At 43.4% G+C, this 19773-nt stretch overlaps 1 protein-coding gene across 1 annotated transcript in view; it reads right to left on the bottom strand.

Moving 5' to 3' along the window:
• Positions 1-19773, bottom strand: part of FTO (FTO alpha-ketoglutarate dependent dioxygenase) — a 426238-nt gene that overhangs the window by 207200 nt on the left and 199265 nt on the right. The gene's annotated exons all lie outside the window — the stretch shown is intronic.

The raw sequence follows: 19773 nt of genomic DNA, 5'->3' as shown, positions 1-19773 counted from the left end.
AGCCATGGCAAGTGACTTACCCTCCGTACCTCGGTTTCTTGATCTATAAGAGAGACCGTTTCTAGCACCTACTTCAAAGGGTTGTCATTGCTGTTCAGTTGCTAAGTTGTGTCTGACTCTTTGTGACTCCATGGACTGCAGCATGCCAGACCTCCCTGTCCTTCACCATCTCTCAGAGTGTACCCAAGTTCATGTTCTTTGAGTTGGTAATGCTATCCAACCATCTCATCCTCTGCCACTCTCTTCTCCTTTTGCCTTCAATCTTTCCCAGCATCAGTCTTTTCCAATGAGTCACCTCTTTGCATCAGGTGGTCAAAGTACTGGAGCTTCAGCTTCAACATTAGTCCTCCTAATGAGTATTCAGGGTTGATTTCCCTTAGGTTGACTGGTTTGATCTCCTGGTTGTCCAAGGACTCTTAAGAGTCCTCTCCAACACCACAGTTTTGAGAGTATCAACTCTTTGGTGTTCAGCCTTCCCACTTGAATCTGTCAGCAAAGTTATGTCTTTGCTTTTTAATATACTGTCTAGGTTTGTCATAGGGTTGATGGGATTCAATTTTTTCATATAAGGTACTTACAGAAGAGGAACTAAAAAGCCTCTTGATGAAGGTGAAAGTGGAGAGTGAAAAAGCTGGCCTAAAACTCAGCATTCAGAAAATGAAGATCATGGCATCTGGTCCCATCACTTCATGGCAAATAGATGGAGAAACAGTGGAAACAGTGTCAGACTTTATTTTTGGGGGGCTCCAAAATCACTGCAGATGGGGACTGCAGCTATGAAATTAAAAGACACTTACTCCTTGGAAGAAAAGTTATGACCAACCTAGATAGCATATTCAAAAGCAGAGACATTACTTTGCCGACTAAGGTCTGTCTGGTCAAGGCTATGGTTTTTCCAGTAGTCATGTATGGATGTGAGAGTTGGACTGTGAAGAAAGCTGAGTGCCGAAGAACTGATGCTTTTCAACTGTGGTGTTGGAGAAGACTCTTGAGAGTCCCTTGGACTGCAAGGAGATCCAACCTGTCCATTCTGAAGGAGATCAGCCCTGGGATTTCTTTGGAAGGAATGATGCTAAAGCTGAAACTCCAGTACTTTGGCCACCTCATGCGGAGAGCTGACTCATTGGAAAACACTCTGATGCTGGGAGGGATTGTGAGCAGGAGGAGAAGGGGACGACAGAGGATGAGATGGCTGGATGGCATTACGGACTCGATGGACATGAGTCTGAGTGAACTCCGGGAGCTGGTGATGGACAGGAAGGTCTGGCGTGCTGCGATTCATGGGGTTGCAGAGTCGGACACGACTGAGCGACTGAACTGAACTGAATTGAACTGAACTGAATGACACTCCAGGTGCTATTCACATGCATTATATCACAGAATTCTAAAAATAAGTCTGCACAATAAAAGTAGTATTATCTCTATTTTATATATGTTAAAAAACTGAGATGCAGAAAGGTTGAGTAATTGGCCAAATTTTACACCATGAATAAGTAACAGAGCCAAATCTAACCCCTGCATCAGCCTCCAAGGACCAAAGCCAACACATGTGTAAACTGATTTACACTTTACAAAGTGTTTTCATGAACAATGGTTCATGTAATCCTCACAACAACTATGTGAGTTAGGTAGAGCAAGTGTTACTAACCTTATTACAGATAAGGACTCTGAGGCTTGGTTACATTAAATAACTCATTCAAGATCAAAATGAATATAAAATCAAGCTATGACTAGACATCAGGTGCTCCAACTCTAGGCCCAATACATTTCAAACACACGGAGCACAAGGAACAGACTGTTCTGAAGGCAAATTTCCATGTAATAAATCAAACAATTTGAGTCTCTACTATAAGGCTATCTGTAATCTGTAAGGCCACAGTACCTGGCTACCAGGAGCTTACTATCTAGACAGAAAAATAAAATATATACATGGGGTGGAAGGTGACCAAAGCGGTTATGTAAATTAACTATTGAACTGTCTGACTTGATTTTGATTTATAAAACAGTAGACTGTCCTGTTCACAGCCAAGCATAACCATTACATTATTATTTAACCCTGATCTCCTAAGTACTCTTATCCTTTTCATTTTGAGGCAATGAAAACTAAAATATGAACCCGTAAGAATAAAGATACAACTAAAAAATTTCAACATAAGGATCTGCCCACCCTTAAAAAAAAGTCTTATTTTTCTTAAGATTCCTGAGGTCAGAGCTATGTCCTGCTGTAATGAAGCTGCTCAGGCTATTGACAATGTGACTATTAAAACTCTAAATGAAGTAACAATCTGGTGGGAAAGATAATTCAGTACAGGTCACGTGGGCAGAGTTGCTGCACTTGTCCACAGATAAAATCTACCCAAGACAAATGTAGTCCCTGCCTGTTTACACTCTCTGTAAACACCACTGCCTACCAAGTCTTCAATGTCAGCATTACTTGCTGCGTGGCACATATCTGCTCAGAGAACACATACACACACGGTTTGGAGACAGAGTTCTCAAACAGGAATTCAGGAATTATTTAAACGCCTATTAAAGCAGTAATTTAAGTACATATTACTAATGCATTAATAGTAGCTATGAAAAGAAAAACACATTCCAGTGGCTAAATAAATACAACTAGAGAGGTATTAATAACAAAACAACCACAAAAACGATCAATGGTTGGACATTTACCACGTGCCAGATCCTGTCCTGATCGCTTCTCATGGATTCCTTGTTACATCCTCGTAACAGTTCAGCTAAGCAGGTTTTATCATTATCCCAATTTACAGACAAGAAAATCAAGGCACCCAAGTATTAAATAACTGGTGTGCAGTCACACAGGTGCTAAGCGGTGGGGTCAGGATTCAAACCCAGGGAGTCTGGTAGCAGAGTTCACTCTCTCAACCACGAAACTATGTAATGACTGGAGCACATCCTATGAAGCCGGGAAACAGCATCTCATTTAACCCTTCCAACAACCCCTTAAGGTTTGTTGGTATCATTTACAAACCCATTTTACCAGTGCTTAATAACTGGTCCAGGATCTCATTGCCAGCAGGTGGCAGAATAAGGGTGGTTACCAGAACCAGGGTAAATGCTGCTAAGTTCTTAACCATCATTTCAGTATCAGACTAGGGTTCAGAGATGGTCTCTACTTGTAGAAGAAACAGTGGCTTACTTTCTGGTTGACTGCAGTCCCACTTAGATGCAAAGACAGAGGACCTGAGGTCACAGGGAACAGCGCCATTTTTCGAATCCTGAAGACACCAAATGGTTGCTGAACCTCATCTCTATCCAACTCTCTTTCCACCTACATTTGCTTCAGATATCCAGACGTGTCCCAGCTATAATGTCCAAATTAAGGCTGAAAATTACATCAGTCAGGATTTTTTTTACCCTTTCTTACATTTATGAATATCACACATGAAAGGAATAGGAGTGCCGATAGAGACACTAACTTTTTTTTTCGTTTTTATTTTCTATTGGAGTAGAGTTGATTAACAATGTTGTGTTAACTTCAGGCATACAGCAGAGTGATTCAGATATACACATAAATGTATCTATTCTTTTTCAAATCTTTTTCCCATTTAAGTTGTTACATAATATGGAGCAGAGTTCCCTGTGCTATACAGTAGGTCCTTGTTGGTTATCTATTTTTATAGTAATGCACATATGTCAATCCCACACTCCCAATTCATCCCCACCCCCCACCCCCAGACCTTTTCCCTTTCACTAACTTCTGAATGCCAGTATTATATAGAAAGTTACAAAAATCTTTGAGTTGGGCAGATTTTATCCTGTTTATATATCTAGTGCCACAGACAGCAGCCACCATTAGATCTTACAAGTGGCTTAAGCAGTAGAAATGTAGCTTCTTTCTGGTTAGGCTAATACACCTGGTGTTCATGTCAGCCATTAATACAAGAACATGACTGAAGGAGCATCTATAAATGTATCCGAATTTGTGTCTGAAGTTTATGAAGATTAGATTTTTCAACTCTAGACTTCTCAGGAATTTATAATAGAAAACTGTCACTACACTGCACTCACTTTCTTAAATTATTCCAACTGCGATTTGGAGTAAAATCAACAATCAAAACAACTCAACAAGAACACAGAGGGGGTCCTTCCTGGTGATCCAGTGGCTAAGACTTGGCACTTCCAGTGCAGGGTACCCAGGTCTGATCCCTGGTCAGGGAACGAGATCCCACATGCCACAGGTAGGAGTTGCAACTAAGATCCAGTTCAGCCAAATAAAGAAATATTAAAAAAACAGAACAAAACACAGAGAGGCTCTGCACACAAATGGGCTACTTCATACCCTGCAGCAGGAGCAATAATGGGAATCAGTCCAGGGGCCTGCCTTTGCCCTTTAACTCATCTTCTATTAAAAAAAAAAAAAAAAGGTTTCTTTTCATTTATATTTGGCTGTGCGGGCTCTCTGTTGTGGTACATGGGCTTCTCAAATGGTGGCACGCAGTCTCTAGAGCACGCGGGCTCAGCAGTTGTGGTGGGCAGGCTTCCCTAGTTGCAACACGAGAGCTTAGGTGCCCGATGGTACCTGGGATCTTAGCTTCCTGACCAGGACTAGAACCACTGCACTGGAAGGTGGACTCTTAACCACTGGACCGCCAGGCAAGTCCCTAACTCATTTTTCAGTGCCTCCTATCTAATGAATTCTGATTCTAAAGCTAGAAACTATATTTTATTCATCTTTGGGGAAAGAAAGCAATTATTTCAACTTCAATCATTGATACCTTTTAAAAACTATCCCCTCCATGAAACACTTTGATATAAACAGGTACAGACTAAGCAGGGTTTCACCTGAGCTTTATAAAGGTAATGTGGTCACCACAAAGGTGCTCTGAAAGCCCCAAAGACAACAGAAACCACATTTCTGTCTTGAGTGATACAATCTAAAAGCTGCTAATACTACCGCTGTTGGCACAAATTCCTACTTAACTAACTGGCTGCACTCAGGACAGTTTTACGCTTTGATAAGCAGATATTATTGGCTCATCTCATAGAGATAATTGCCTCCTGCCTTGTTTAGTGGTGATACATTCCATACCCGAAGATTAAACCGTTGGAGAAAACCCGTGGTGGGCACGGTCCTTTCATGTCAAAATCGTCTCCGTGAGACTGAACCAGGACACTTTAACTTTGGGGTTTAGACAATGGGCTTTCTGAAAGGATTAGAAAAATGGGCAACAACTGAACCTCCTCCTCCCTCCTGTTCAAGGCCACCACCTGCTGAGGCATTTTTGTTTCAGTAACAATGCAGCCTTCATGTTTGAGGCTCATATTTAATGTTTGCCGAACTGGTCCCTTTGGTTTAACTCTTAAGGAGCAGAAAAAAAAAAAAGAGCGAGAGAGATTTCTTTTTACCAAACAAACAAATAAACACAGCAACCTACTTTCCTGATTGGCTCCCGACAAATAAATATATGTAGATCATCAGCCCGCTTACCTTCATACACCACCCTGGCATCAGAGTATCAGAGTATAAGAGATGCTCTTTATATTTAATAAAGTCTTATTGGTCACTAAGAGCTGCATAACATTTGTGATTTCATGGTTCGCTACAGTAACAGGTGTGGTGGTAAACAGGAATGTAAAGTGTTTTAAAAAAGCGGTGGGCGGGGTGGGGTAGTGGTGGTGCGTGGATCACTTCGGAGACATTAAGCAGCTTTAAACACTGACAGCAGAAAAGGGAAAATTTTTAAGCAATTTGGTTGGGTCAGTAAAAAGTAACACAGGTCAGAGGAACAAAATGGTACCCCAAAATTCTGCCCATTGATAAATGGCCGTACTGTCTCGTGGTTGGCTGCACAGGCAAAGGCGAAGCAACTGTTGGATGAAAACGAAAATATGCTCTCTTTGTGGCGCTCGGACAATAAGTTACTTCAGCTTGGTGAGCGCCTGAGGCCCCATTCTCCCCGTGTGCGCGGCTGGGGTATACATTAATGAAAACAAAGGGGTCCGTTTTCATTGTAACCATGCAGAAGGGTTAAGCATTTGACCTTCAAGTATGGTGTGCTTGTGCTCGGTGGAAAGGTTCTTGACAGTATCAACAAGAATTACTGCTGTTCGAGAAAGGGGACACAATTAAAAACAATCTCAGATGCTTGTTGTACAGCTGTTCAAGTTTCAGCTCTGTGTGACCTCTAAGGACGCTACGTGTTTAACGGAGACAATTTAAGATATTTTAGTGAGTCCCTTAACCATTCACCATCACCATCCTTCCACTTGGGAGTACGTAGCCTAAACCACACAAGCGCTTTTCCAGTAATGAGATTTTTACGCTGTGGGGGTTTACCCTTAAAGCCGTTTGCCTCCCCAACCTGTCCTCCACTTGCAATCTGACCACCCTGAGGAACAGCCACAGATCAGACCTTACTGGGGACACTGGCAGAAGGCTGGAATGTGTGACTTGAGAGAATCCAACTCCTTTAAAAGACAAGGGCGTTGTTTTTTTTTTAAAGCAAAATCTTATCACTCTCTACTTCCCCCCAAAAATGATCTTACTGAAGGAAAGTTTTTCTTCTGTTAAATGATAATTTCTCCAAAAAAAGAACTTTCCTTGCACAAAAACAGAATCATCTATTTCCAGTTTGCAAGAGAGAAAGCACCGAGACATCCCCGACACGGCAACAGGTCAGGACAAAACAAACAAACAAAAAACACAAGCACTTCTTCTGAGACAGTGGGGAAGATGGTTTGAAAAGAAACAGAAATTCTGAGGTAAAAGACAAACTCCTTTGTCTCGGCTGAGGGAAACCACTGTCTTCCTGCTGCTTGATCTTAGAGTCAGCGAAGACTCTGCAACTCTTCCACAAGTAAGAGGGTCCCTGGGAAGTGACCGAGAGAAGGTGTGGGCCACCGCTGGGCCAGGAACCTGCTGGGAAGTGGAGGGCTGGCAGCCGGGGCCTGCACCCGCCATTCAAGGTACAAACCATCCCAGCCTGCCCCAGATTTGAGGAGGTGAGACTTCCCACATCTCAGGAAGAAAGGAAGTCCCATGGAGGTTAAACAAAGGCAAGAGACAGGCCAAATCTCGTAAAGAGTGTGGCATGGGGAAAGTTTTGTTTGTCAAACACACTTTAATCTCAAAAGTCGCTGGGCTTTGATGTTGCCCCAAACAGAAAACCTATATGGTTTGCAAGATTTACAGCATTTCTAGAGGGAACACTTTCATGCTCCAGGGTTTTTCCTTGGGAGATTAAGGTTTATTTTCTCCCCGATGTTCACTGCGTCTGACTCTGAGAGCCTCATATGAGACGAGGACATTTTCTTGCCCTCTGACTCATCAAATCCCCCAACTTTTTATTCATCAAATCAAGTTCTTTTTTTTTTTTCAGGGAACAAAAGCTGCTGGAGAGTGTCCAAACTGTGGGGTAATCACTGTCATTCTGACAAGACAGAAGTGTTTCTTTTGCAGAGTCAACTCCTAAGAGAGATCACAGAAGAGGGACTTAAAAAAGGCTGCGCTAATCTCTATATTATAAAAGGCCACACAATTCATTTCTTAAGTTGAAACGAGGAGACGCAAAGGAGATGGGAAAAGAAACAAATCACCACCTCGGCCTGTACATCAAGGCAGCCTGCCGCAAACCTTAGCACTCAAATAATCATAAGTCGCGTGGAACAGAAGCGCATCAAAGGGGCCACTAGAGGTACAGTTCACTGGAAGGCACCTTTGGCATTTCCACTACCTCGCCTTTCTTTAAGTTGGATCTGATTCTTCTGACCTCAATGTGAGACCTGATCTGTAAGGACAGAACTTTCTAAGGCATTAGGTCAAGAAGCTGCTAGTAAATTTCAACTGACTCATGCATCTACTTAATTAATTCCAGCTTGGCTTAGAAAAATGGCAGGTCGGATCACAGAATGAATCTTCGCCTGGATGTTGGTGGCTCAGATGGGAAAGAATCTGCCTGCAATGCAGAAGACACGGGTTCGATCCCTAGGTCAGGAAGATCTCCTTGAGTAGGAAATAGCAACTCGTTTCAGTATTCATCCCTGGAGAATTCTATGGACAGAGGAGCCTGGCAGGCACAGTCTGCAGGGTTGCAAACAGTGGGACACGACTGAGCAACTAACACTTTCGCTTTTTTTTTCTGGATGTTGATATTTCTTCTTCCCGTGGCACTGTTGCCAACGTTTGGACCCATGAGCAGGCCATTTCCTGGTTCTCACAGTCCCATCTACCTACACAAGGTTCTTCCCCTCACGTTCTAATTGTCTATTGTAGTCTGCAGGTAATGATTCTTTCGCCATGGCAAGTGGGGATCGGCCACTTCTGCCAAAACAAAAGGCGAAACACAGAAAAGAATCCCCTACACATAGACTTAAACAACACAGGCTTGACAGAAAAGAAGTCTATTGCCAATCGAAGGAATGGAAAATGTAAACAAGCCCCTTGGGTGTCTTATTCATAATGATGTAATGGAAGATGCTTCTTTCCCACTCAAGTATGTCAATCTCTTCAGAGGACTTCAAGCATTTCTGAAGTCCTAACACAGAAAACCACAAAAACACACTGGGGTGGGGGAGAGACTTGCTGGACAGCAGCATGTGATTAGCGGAGGCTCAAGTATACCCAGGTGTCCTGGCTTCCATCTGCACAACCTTCTAGAGATTACTAGTTGAGGCTGCCTTAGGACACATATAACTGTATGTGGGTGGGTTCCCAGTCACTCAGTCCTGTCTGTCTCTCTGCGACCCCATGGACTGTAGCCTGCCAGGCTCCTCTGTTCACGGGATGTTTTCAGACAAGAATACTGGAGTGGGTTGCCCCTTCCTCCTTTAGGGGATCCTCCCACCGCAAGGATCAAACCCATGAGTCCTGCGTTTCCTGCATTGACAGGCAAATTCTTTACAGTGAGCCACCTGGGAAGCCCACACATAGAACTGGAAGTGAGATTTTACTCGAAATTGCAACCATCTGAACCTTCTCCAAGCACCCTAGCTACACTCTGATAAGACCCAATCCCTTTCCTTGGCTTTTCCACTATGGACACACACTTGTGCAATAATGAAGGTATGTCTGTCCCTTTGAGGGTCAGTTTCTTCCATGAGATTTGCAACAAAACACACCTTGGATTTTAAGAGTACAGCCCTGTAGTTCCAGTATTGATTTTTCATTTTGCCCCACAACTATCACCACAACTGATATATGGCCATGAACAGGTTCCTTGGCCTTAGAGACCAAATTAATCACGAAAATCAACAGCCTGTTTTTTTATGCCACGGCGTTCAATGTTCATTTTCAACATATATTGCAAAAGCCTGAGCCAGCACCCAGTGCCATTTTGGAGATGCATTGCTAAACTGCCCCCCATTTATGTTGGAATACGACAATGGTTTTGCAAATTAAAATGTTTATGGCTCCAGGTCAGCCTTTAATCAGCTACCGGGCAAGTGAAGGTCTACAGGCTCACAGCTGGAGGAACTCAAGAATTCTCACAGCTAACTGCAGCGCCCCCATCTGGCTAAAATGTGCCTCTTCTCAGGCCCCTCAGGTTGGCCTACCGCCTCCCAGGAAGACAGAGCTGCTCTAAGAAACCTCCTCTCAGGCCCCATCACAGCAATGTGCAGCCTGGCCCACCAGTCTTCACCCTCCTTGTCCTTCTGCCCTTACCGTGCTACTAGAACTTTCCAAGCTGAATTCAACAGTAGGGTCCCTCTTGACCCTACTGACCTCTCATGGGGCTTGTCACGACGTCTCCTTCAATTCTGCCACCTGCCCCTGGTTTTCTCTGCAGCCCTCTGACTGCCATCTCCTATGCTTAACCTTTATACTATGAATAGACTCCACCTGTGATGCCCCTTGACGTCTTCACCGGCCTTCTTGCTCACTCACTCCACTTCCTTCGGCTGTGTCTCCATGTTGATGGCTGCCTCATGTTAGGGGCTCTCAAACACAGATGACCAGGTGGAAGAACACTGCCTGGCACATGATAGGCATGGAAGGAATGCCTGCTGAAGACATGACTCCAAGCCCCATGTCTACACTGGCTTCCGGCATCTCTACCAAGCTCCAGACCTTTGGCGATTTCTAGACCATCTTAGGTGTTCTACTGGCTCCTCAAAGTCAACATGGCACTTCAAGTCCTTCTCTCTGTTCCCTCATCCATTCTAACTAAGACTGGATAGCTTGTGAAATTTCCCATGTCTTATCCTCAGCTCTAGTCCCTAACATCCAATTATGAAGTTCTGTGTGTGCACGTGTGTGCTCAGTTGCCTCTGTCGTGTGACTGAAGTAGAGTCTTTGCAACCTGTTGACTGTAGTCTGCTTTATGTACCTCTCTAAAAACTAAGCAAAACTCGGGAATTCATCCCTCTTATTCTCTCCATCGCCCTCCCTGGTTTGGGACCTCATTACTGCTTGCAAGTATATTTGCAACAGGTCTTCCTGTCCCCAGCCTCTTCTTTCTATGATCCATCCACCGTGCAGCGGCCAGTTACAATTTTGAAAAATGAAAGCTATTCAAAAATCTTTGAAACCAAACCCCCACATTTGCTGGGACTTCCCTGGCAGTCCAGTGGCTAAGACTCCATGCTCCCAATGCAGGGGGTCCGGATTCAGTCCCTGGACAGGGAACTAGATCCCACAGGCCTCAACTAAAGAGCTGTCATGTTCCAACTAAAGATCCCACTTGCCGCAATGAAGATCGAAGATCCTGTGGGCCACAATTACGACCCGGGGACACATGTATACCTGTGGCCGATTCATGTTGATGTGTGGCAACAACCATCACAATATGGTAAAGGACTTATCCTCCACTTAAAATAAATTAATTAATTTTAAAAAAGACCCAGTGAAGCCAAATAAATAAATAATTTTTTAAGGCCAAATTCCTAAGTATGCCATTCATAAGATCGTCCCATTCCCTCCTCTTCACTGGTTCTCTAGTTCCTAGGTGCCTACCTCTCTCGCTTCCATTTCAGCCCAAAAACAGGTCCCCAAAGCACCACTGACAAGGTACTATATTGTTTCTACAGGCATGCCCTAATGTTCTAGAACTGAGCCTTGTGCCTGCTGCTGGCCTGGCCGAAAATGGGGCCTGTCCCTCCTCTTTAGCTGTGAAAATTCTGCCTATCGAAAGTCAGTTCACTCTTCAAGGTACAATCAAAAGGACACTCGTCTTCCACGAAGCCTTCCCCAGCTTTCTCAATCTGACTCATATGCTCTGGGCACTCTCACAATGCTCTGTTTCTTCCTCTCATTTGACATTCTACACTATGCCTTATTTACATGTATGTCTATTTCCTTAACAAGCATGTAAGCTCCATGAATACAGCAACTCTTGATTTGCTCCATTGCCTGACACACTAAATCTTTAAAAAGTCAGTATCTGTTTGTTGGATTCAATAGAAGTCTCACCTGGACTTTGCACCCCTCCAGTGAATGCCAACTGACTACAAAAGTAATCTGTCAAAAGACTTTACAGACTCTACTAGAAGAGGATGGAACAATTAGGGAATGGTAATCTGGGCACCATCCCACGTCAGCTGGTCAAAGCAAGAGGGATACAGGACTCTCAGAGAAGGATGCTAAGTTATCTTAATTTCAGCCCACAGAGTAAACAAATGGATACTCTCTTGGGGGCTTAAAGGTTATCACATTTCTCCCTCATGCTCGAGACATGTTTATAAACACAGAAGGCTATAATAAAACTCACATGAGAGACAAAACTCAACTCCAGCAAGTGTTTACATTCTAATCAGGGTAACAAATCACTTCTCACCAGGAGATTCCAAGTCAGTCAGCATGAGGATTCTTGTACCTGTGCCAAAGATAACCTGGGCCAGAGACCCTCTGGTCCCTTCAAAGCTGGATGGTGACTCTGGGCATTGACACAAGAAGCATAAGGAAGAATGGCCTCTAAGTGACACTGCTGAAACCACTGTCCAGATTCCGCATGGCTCCTAGAGCCAAACGTCTGGAAATTGCATTGGAAAATACTGCCCTTAATTGTAAATCTAGACATCCCTGGGTAGGGAAGATCCCCTGGAGAACAGAATGGCTACCCACTCCAGGATCCTTGCATGGAGAATTCTATGGACAGAGGAGCCTGGCAGGCCATAATCCATGGGGTCACAAAGAGTCGGCCATGACTAACTGAGCACACACAGCAGAAAGAAGCGGATACTTCAGGAATAAAAGTTCTCAGATGGGATATGTGCGGAGGGAAAGGGGTAACTCTCAAGAATGATTCCTCTACTTCTTGCATGAAGAGCTAGCTGAGCAGTGGTACCATTTTCTGAGTTACAGAACTCTAGAAGAAGACTGGCTTCCCTGGTTGCTCAGATGGTGAAGAATCCGCCTGTAAAACAGGAGACCCCGGTTCGATTTCTAGGTCAGGAAGATCCCCTGGAGAAGGGATAGGCTACCCACTCCAGTATTCTTGAGCTTCCCTGGTGGCTCAAACAGTAAAGAATCTGCCCGCAATGCAGGAGACCTGGGTTCAATCCCTGGGTTAGGAAGATCCCCTGGAGGAGGGCATGGCAAACCCACTCCAGTATTGCCTGGAGAATCCCCATGGACAGAGAAGCCTGGTAGGCTACAGTCCATGGGGTCACAAAGAGTCGGACACGACTGAGCGACTAAGCACAGAGAAGGAGACTAGCTCTGGGGGACTGCCAGCCCCACTGTAGGCAGCTTGAATATAAACTGCATTTCCCAACCTCAACCATTACATGTGCTGTTCCCGCAATGGGAGATGTCTACTCTCTCCCCATTGCCATCGTCACCTGCTGAAATTCTCCCCACTCCATAAGACTCAATTCAGAAGTCCCTGCTGATCAAGAAGACTCCAAAATCCTACCCATCCACATGCACCCCACCATCTCCCAAGCTTTTACAGCTCTGTTTGTACATTTGTTGACATCTTCTTCTACCCTGTATACCAATTATAAAGATGGCTATTTCCCTTCTGAGTCCTCCCCAGAATTTTGGAAATGCAACAGGCACTCAATACATTTGTGTTGTTTTAAAGTGAGGCAACACATTTGTGTTGTTTTAAAGTGAGGCAACACATTTTTAAAGTTTAAAGTGAGACAATATATTTGTCCTGGTTTAAAGTCACCGGGCTTCCCTGCTGGCTCAGCTGGTAAAGAATCCGCCTGCAGTGAGGGAGACCTGAGTTTGATCCCTGGGTCAGGAAGATCCCCTGGAGAAGGAAATGGCAACCCACTCCAGTACTCTTGCCTAGAAAATCCCATGGACGGAGGAGCCTGGTGGGCTACAGTCCATGGATTTGCAAAGAGTCAGACACAACTGAGCAACTTCACTTCACTTCACTTCAAAGTGAGATAGCATTTCCAATTAATTTTTTCAGACATCCATGTAGTCATCCATTTGATCAAACTGAACTTGGTGAGAGGTCAGATACCTGTAGAACAGTCATTCTCAGCCCTGAATACATATCAGAATCATTTGTGAGGCTTTTAAAACATACTGCAACTCGGCCAAACACTGAAATCCACCAAGCACCACAGAATAGACCAATATATTGCTGGAGCCAACATGCACGTGATACTTTTAGAAATTAATCTTGCATGATTCAAATGTGCAGCCAAGATCGAAAGTTATAGCTGTTGAATCCAAGTCCCTGGACATCATGCTCAAGTTCTTAAAAAGCTGCATAGGGGTCTCTCACGTACAACCTAAGGTTGAAGACATCGAAGGCAGAGAAATCACATTCCAGAAAAAGCTGAAAAGATAAAAGTTTTCAGCAGTTGGTAATGGATCATTATTGAACGTTTTTAAACAAAGGAGTTTGTAAAATGGACTAAACCAAGAAGAAGGGACAGCAGCCCATTCAACAGATACCACAGGGGCTTCCCTGGTGTCCACTGGTTAACACTCCTCCCTTTCATTGCAGGGGAAAGTGTTAGTTGCTCAGTCGTGTCTGACTCTTTGTGACCCCATGGACTGTAGCCAACCAGTCTCCTCTGTCCATGGGATTCTCCACGCAAGAATACTGGAGTGGACAGCCATTCCCTTCTCCAGGGGAGCTTCCTGACCCAGGGATCAAACCCACGTTTCCTGCATTTCAGGTGGATTCTTTACAGTCTGAGCCAGCAGGGAAGCCCCCCATTGCAGAAGGTGTGGGTTCAATCCCTGGTCAGGGAACTAAGATCCTGCATGCCACAGAGCATGACCCCCCAAAAATCTTTTAAATTGAAGATACATATATCTATATATATATTTATATGTATGTATGTATGAAGCACTATAGGTATAAAAAGGGGCAACTCAGAAAGAGTCTACACTCACAAAGCATGTGTGTCTTCCCTTGCACAACAAATAGCTGTGGTCCTACACTGGGCCCTGAGAACACAGAATAGACAAGACAGAGTCCCTGCCCTTGAGATGCTTACAATTCTAGCACAGGAAACATGTACGTATTAGATATCCAATCAGAGAGTGATAAATGCTCTGAGGAAAAATAAAGCAGAGAAGGAAGGGAGAGGAAAGGGCCACTCTGAGGGGACTTCTGAACAGAGACTTGAACAGAAAGCCTGGATTCTAGGCAAATGTAACCATAAGATGAAGCTGGGAGTCTACGGGAGCTGGAGGAATGACTCAGGTGAAACTGAGGGGGCACTGAATTAGCAGATGGCAGGAGGAATGAAAGAAGAGGACAGGTTCAAAACAGTAATGCTGAAAACATGCCAGGCAATGTACAAAACATTACACTTACCACTGTGGACAAATCTCACCATAATCCCAATAGGGCAGTACTTTCAGCACGCCCATTTTACAGAAGAAGAAGCTTGAGGCTCCCCATGTCACTGCCCAGTAGCATACACTCTTAATTCAGCCAGAGCTCAGACTTGGCTAGCCTGAGACCTGAAGTTCTTAACCCAAAAGGATCTAAGCTGGACTACTTCAAAGGGGATAGACTCAAATCGGCAAGACTTGATGACTGATACTGTGGGTCGTGCCGTCAACAGTAGAGCCTGATTTTACAACACAGCAAGGGATGTGACCCATCAGGGCCCAGAGTCATAGAGGGGACCCCACCCAACTCCTGAGAATCTATCAACACAGTTTAGGAAGGGGTCAAAGAGGACCTCTCTACCCCTCCTGAGACCTCTTCTCCTCCTTGCCTTTACCTGGAAATATAATTGTAGCCACTCTCTGATCACCTCAATCCTGCCCAAAGTCTTCCTGCAATAGACTCTTACCTAGGAACTGTGTGTGCGGGGTGAAGGCTTGAACTCACAGTTGCAGAGCCAAGCAGAAAAGGGCCAGAACAGAAAATGAATCATTGTTTAAATGACCTCATGAAGACTGACAGGTGGAGGAAGAATGAAGGTGAGCAGGAGAGGCCAAGAAGGTTCATCACAGCGGAACACAGCCACCAAAACTCACATCTGGACAGAGTCCAAAAGGAACGTAACTTTAAACAGAAAATCAGGCAACATGCCATGTCGCCGGCAGCAAGGAGACCACCCCCTGACCTTCCCCTTCCACTGATGAAAACAGCTACAGCATTGGGCCCTAAGATTCAGCAGGGTAAAGGGCCACCTACTTCCTATATAAAACTCAATCCCACTACGTAATAATATCACTGGATGTCAGAGGAACGATTCTGATCACCTGGACTGATTCAGCTGACTTGGCAGACAACTCCATGGTGAAAGAACACCTTCCCACAGTTACCAGCCAAAGAAGTATGAGTGGTCCTTGCTGGAACCTCTAAATCTATCAGAATTCTTTGGTCATATGTAACAGAATGGAGTTTCAGCTAAGACTATTCTAGTGGTTCAGACAGCAGACTCTGCAACCAGACTGCCTTGGCGAACTGCAAACCCCAGCTCTGTAGCTCACTACTTCTGTGATCTTAACAAAGTCACTTAACATCTCTGAGCCTCAGTTTCTTCATATGCAAAACAGTAATCGCTCTTCACCAATCATACTTGCAAAAAGTCTGTTAATATACTGCCACTGGTAAGGATGTGAGGAAAACAGGCATCGCATCACATTAACTCTACATATGAATTATTGTTGTTGATGTTGTTGTTTAGTCACTAAGTCATGTCTGACTCTTTAGTGATCGCATGGACTGTAGCCCGCCAAGCTCCTCTGTCCACGGGATTTTCCAGGCAAGAACACTGGAGTGGGTTGCCATTTCCTACTTCAGGGGATCTTCCGGGCCCAGGGATCAAACCCGCATCTCCTACGTTGGCAGGTGGATTCTTTACCGCTACATATGAATACATACATATAAATATACATACATACACACACATAGAAACTCTATGACAAACTCTATTTATGTAGGGCAATTTGACCATCTCTCTTAAAACTGAAAATACACATATTCTTTGATTCAACAATTTCACTCCTAGGCATTACCATAGATGTTATATGTAAAAATATTATGTACAGGGATACCTTATTTTATTGCACTTTGCTTTACTGCACTTTGCAGATATTACTGTTTTTTACAAACTGAAGGGATCAAAGTAACGACAATATTTCAGAAGCTTGAGTCTGAAGATCAAACTCACAGGAAGCTGTTAATCACTCAAGAATTAACACCTCATGCCTTGGAAGGAATCAAACTAGTCACCAGAAAATAATAACATCACACAAAGAGAAAAAGTGAATGTCTAGCAGAAATCTATATATAAAAGGTGGGAGAGACTAGAAAGAACAGCCACCATTTACATTCCGAACAGTGACTCAGTCTTCAAGTGGTGTGACTGACATGCCAAAGTGCAATGGCAAATATAAGACAGCGTGGAGTGCTCAATCACCAGCCTGGAGCTATTAGCTGAAGAATGGGGAGATACGCGTGGGAAAGAAAATGCTCTTTTTCAGCCGTGGAAATGATAGATGACCATACCCGCTGTCCTGAATCAAATCAAATAACTCATGAATGACACTCTTGGCTGTGTTTCAAAATACTTCTATGCAAATACTTAGGTCCTCAAGACTGTCGCCTCTGTAAGAGGCAGTGGAGATGTCATTTCCTCCAGATCCCAATTCTAATATCAGAAAGAAAGAGAGATGGGAAGAGAGGGAGGAAGAAGGAAGGAAAGCAGGAAGGAGAAGAAAGGCTAAGAGAAAGGAGTTCACTGGTTCACACAAGGGAAAACCTTTAACCAAAAGTCCAAAATTATTAGGCTTGTATTTAATTTTTAAAAACTGAAATATAGCGAATTTACAATGTTGTGTCAGTTTCAAAGGTAGCAAAGTGGTTCAGACATATACATACATACATATACATACATACATATATATATATATATATATATATATATATATATATTCCTTTTCAGATTCTTTTCCAATACAGGTTATTATAAGATATTGAGTATAGTTCCCAGTGCTATACCCCAGGTTCGATACTCATTTTTGAGGCAAAAAATATTAATGAAAGACCTTGATTGGAAAAATGCCTCAACTCATTTGTAATTCTTTTGAAAATGTAGTGTTGTTTGTTTGCTGTACTCAGGATGAAAATAGTGCAAATAATACAATCTTGACTTGTTTCCCAAGGAAAATCTTTACAAATGCAAGATAATAAAGTAGTTTCATTTTATTTTCCATTGTGCATGTGTGGCCCTTGGCTGCCCATGACTTTGATAGGAAAGCCAGTTATGAAGGGGTGAGAGTGCTGTACCTTACAGGGAAATGCGTTAGAAAAAGAAGGCCCTTGTATAGCTTCTCATTTCTTACTGGACTTCCCCAAAGCATGCCCCATCCAGTCTTTTCAAATCTGTGAGCAGAGCTTGTGTTTTCCTGCAACAGTGTCTCTGGCTTCAGCCATCCTCGAATAGAGTCCACCCAGATCGAGCTATGAAAATCCTCCTCTGTAGTCCCAAAAACCTCTGTCCGAATCCACTTTTCTCCTTTGTTTTCCCTCTCTCTGAATTACCTACTGCCTTATGCCTTATCAGTGCGGGAGACACAAGCCCTCAATTTTTGAATGACTTCACAATATCTACATAAGCTGGAGCAGATGAACGATTACATGACTAGGGTCAAGAAAAAAAAAACTTCTACTCTTTTGAGTCTTCAAATATATCATTACTGTGCAATTTTCTAAGGTATCTTTCATAAGACTATCTCAGCATGGAGTCATAGAAACTAAAATGCAAGAAGATTCTGAATTTTCAGAATTTAAAGACAGAAACTAAGTGTCCTCACACACTGCTGCTTTTATGAAAATTTCCTATTCAATTGCCAGGTTTTTTGTTTTTTTTTAAAGACAACTCAATAAAAAGGTCAGGTTCTTTCAGAGCTCTTACATGCCTTCAAAAATATAATCAAGGCTATTCCCATCAAGATAGAAAGCAACACTGCTTAATTAACTAAACTAATAAGCCAATTCTTCCTCCCAATAAAGAAAAAAAGAAAAAATTAAAAGACAGGTCTTGACCTAGAGATTACCATACTAAGTGTAGTTAAGTCAGACAGAGAAAGACAAATAACCATATATCGCTTATACGCAGAATCTTAAAAAAAAAAAGATTCAAGCGAATTTACACACAAAACAGAAACAGATCCACATACACCTGAGACCATCAACTATACTCTAACATAAAATTAAAAGTTTAAAAAGAAGAAACAGACCCACAGACATAGAAAACAAATTTACAGTTATGAAAGGGGAAGGAGGGGTGAGAGGGATAAATTGGGAGTTTGGGATCAACATGTACACGCTACTATATATAAAATAGGTAACCAACAAGGACCCTACTATAGCACAGGGAACTATACTCAATGTTTTATAATAACCTATAAGGGAAAATAATCTAAAAGAGAATATACATATATGTGTGTGTGTTTGTATTTATGAATGTGTGTCCGACTCTTTGCAACCCCATGGACAGTAACCCACCAGGCTCCTCTGTCCCTGGAATTCTCCAGGCAAGAATACTGGAGTGGGTTGGCATTCCCTTCTCCAGGGGATCTTTCCCACCCAGGGATTGAACCCAGGTCTCCCGCACTGTAGGCAGATTCTTTACCAACTGAGCCACCAGGGAATTCCTATATATATATATATATATATGTGTGTGTGTGTGTGTGTGTGTGTGTGTGTATACACACACACACACACACATATACATAACTGAATCACTTTGCTATATACCTGAAGCTAACGCAACACTGTAAATCAACTATACTTCAATTAAAAAAATTAAAAAAAAAAAAAAAAGACAAGTCTTGAGAACCCCAGGAGGCCACCTTGTGCTATGCATGCCTGCCTAAGTGGACACCATCTATATTTATTCTGTCTCAAGATGACAATGAGATGGTACTCCAGAAGAACCAGTTTTCAGAAGACCTGGGTATCCACAGCAAACATCTTCCTCAGTAAAGGCAGGGGAGGAGGGGGAAGGAGAGGGGAAGCTTCAGCCTCCAGTGGTATTCACCCCAACATCCTCTAGAAGGCTTAGATTCCCCACGCGGAGCCATGTCAGCCTCACAGACTCAGCCACGCCAGTTCTGCTGCTTAGAAAATTACGACCAAACTCCTCCCTTTGTCCTGGCAAATGGCTTCCTGTAAGAAAGCAGTCAGCCTTTAAAGTTTTCCAGTCCGAAGGTCTCTCCTGGTTTGTATTCTTACCATCTCCACCCCTCCACATACACCACCACCTCTGGCCATCCCCACCCCCCAGAAAAACCTCAATCCCAGCACAAGGCAAGTTTCTTGGTTCCAAGCTGTACTAGGTCTCAAGGACTCCTGGAGAAGAGAGAAAACTGGTCAACTGAACATTCTTTCCTGGGATCCATCTGAAGTGCAGACAAGCAGCAAAGAT

This window comes from Budorcas taxicolor, chromosome 18 (genome assembly GCF_023091745.1).
Source record: "Budorcas taxicolor isolate Tak-1 chromosome 18, Takin1.1, whole genome shotgun sequence".
NCBI classification, from domain to species: Eukaryota; Metazoa; Chordata; class Mammalia; order Artiodactyla; family Bovidae; genus Budorcas; species Budorcas taxicolor.
Note: the sequence above shows the minus strand (reverse complement) of the source record. Positions and strands in the feature narration are given on the sequence as shown.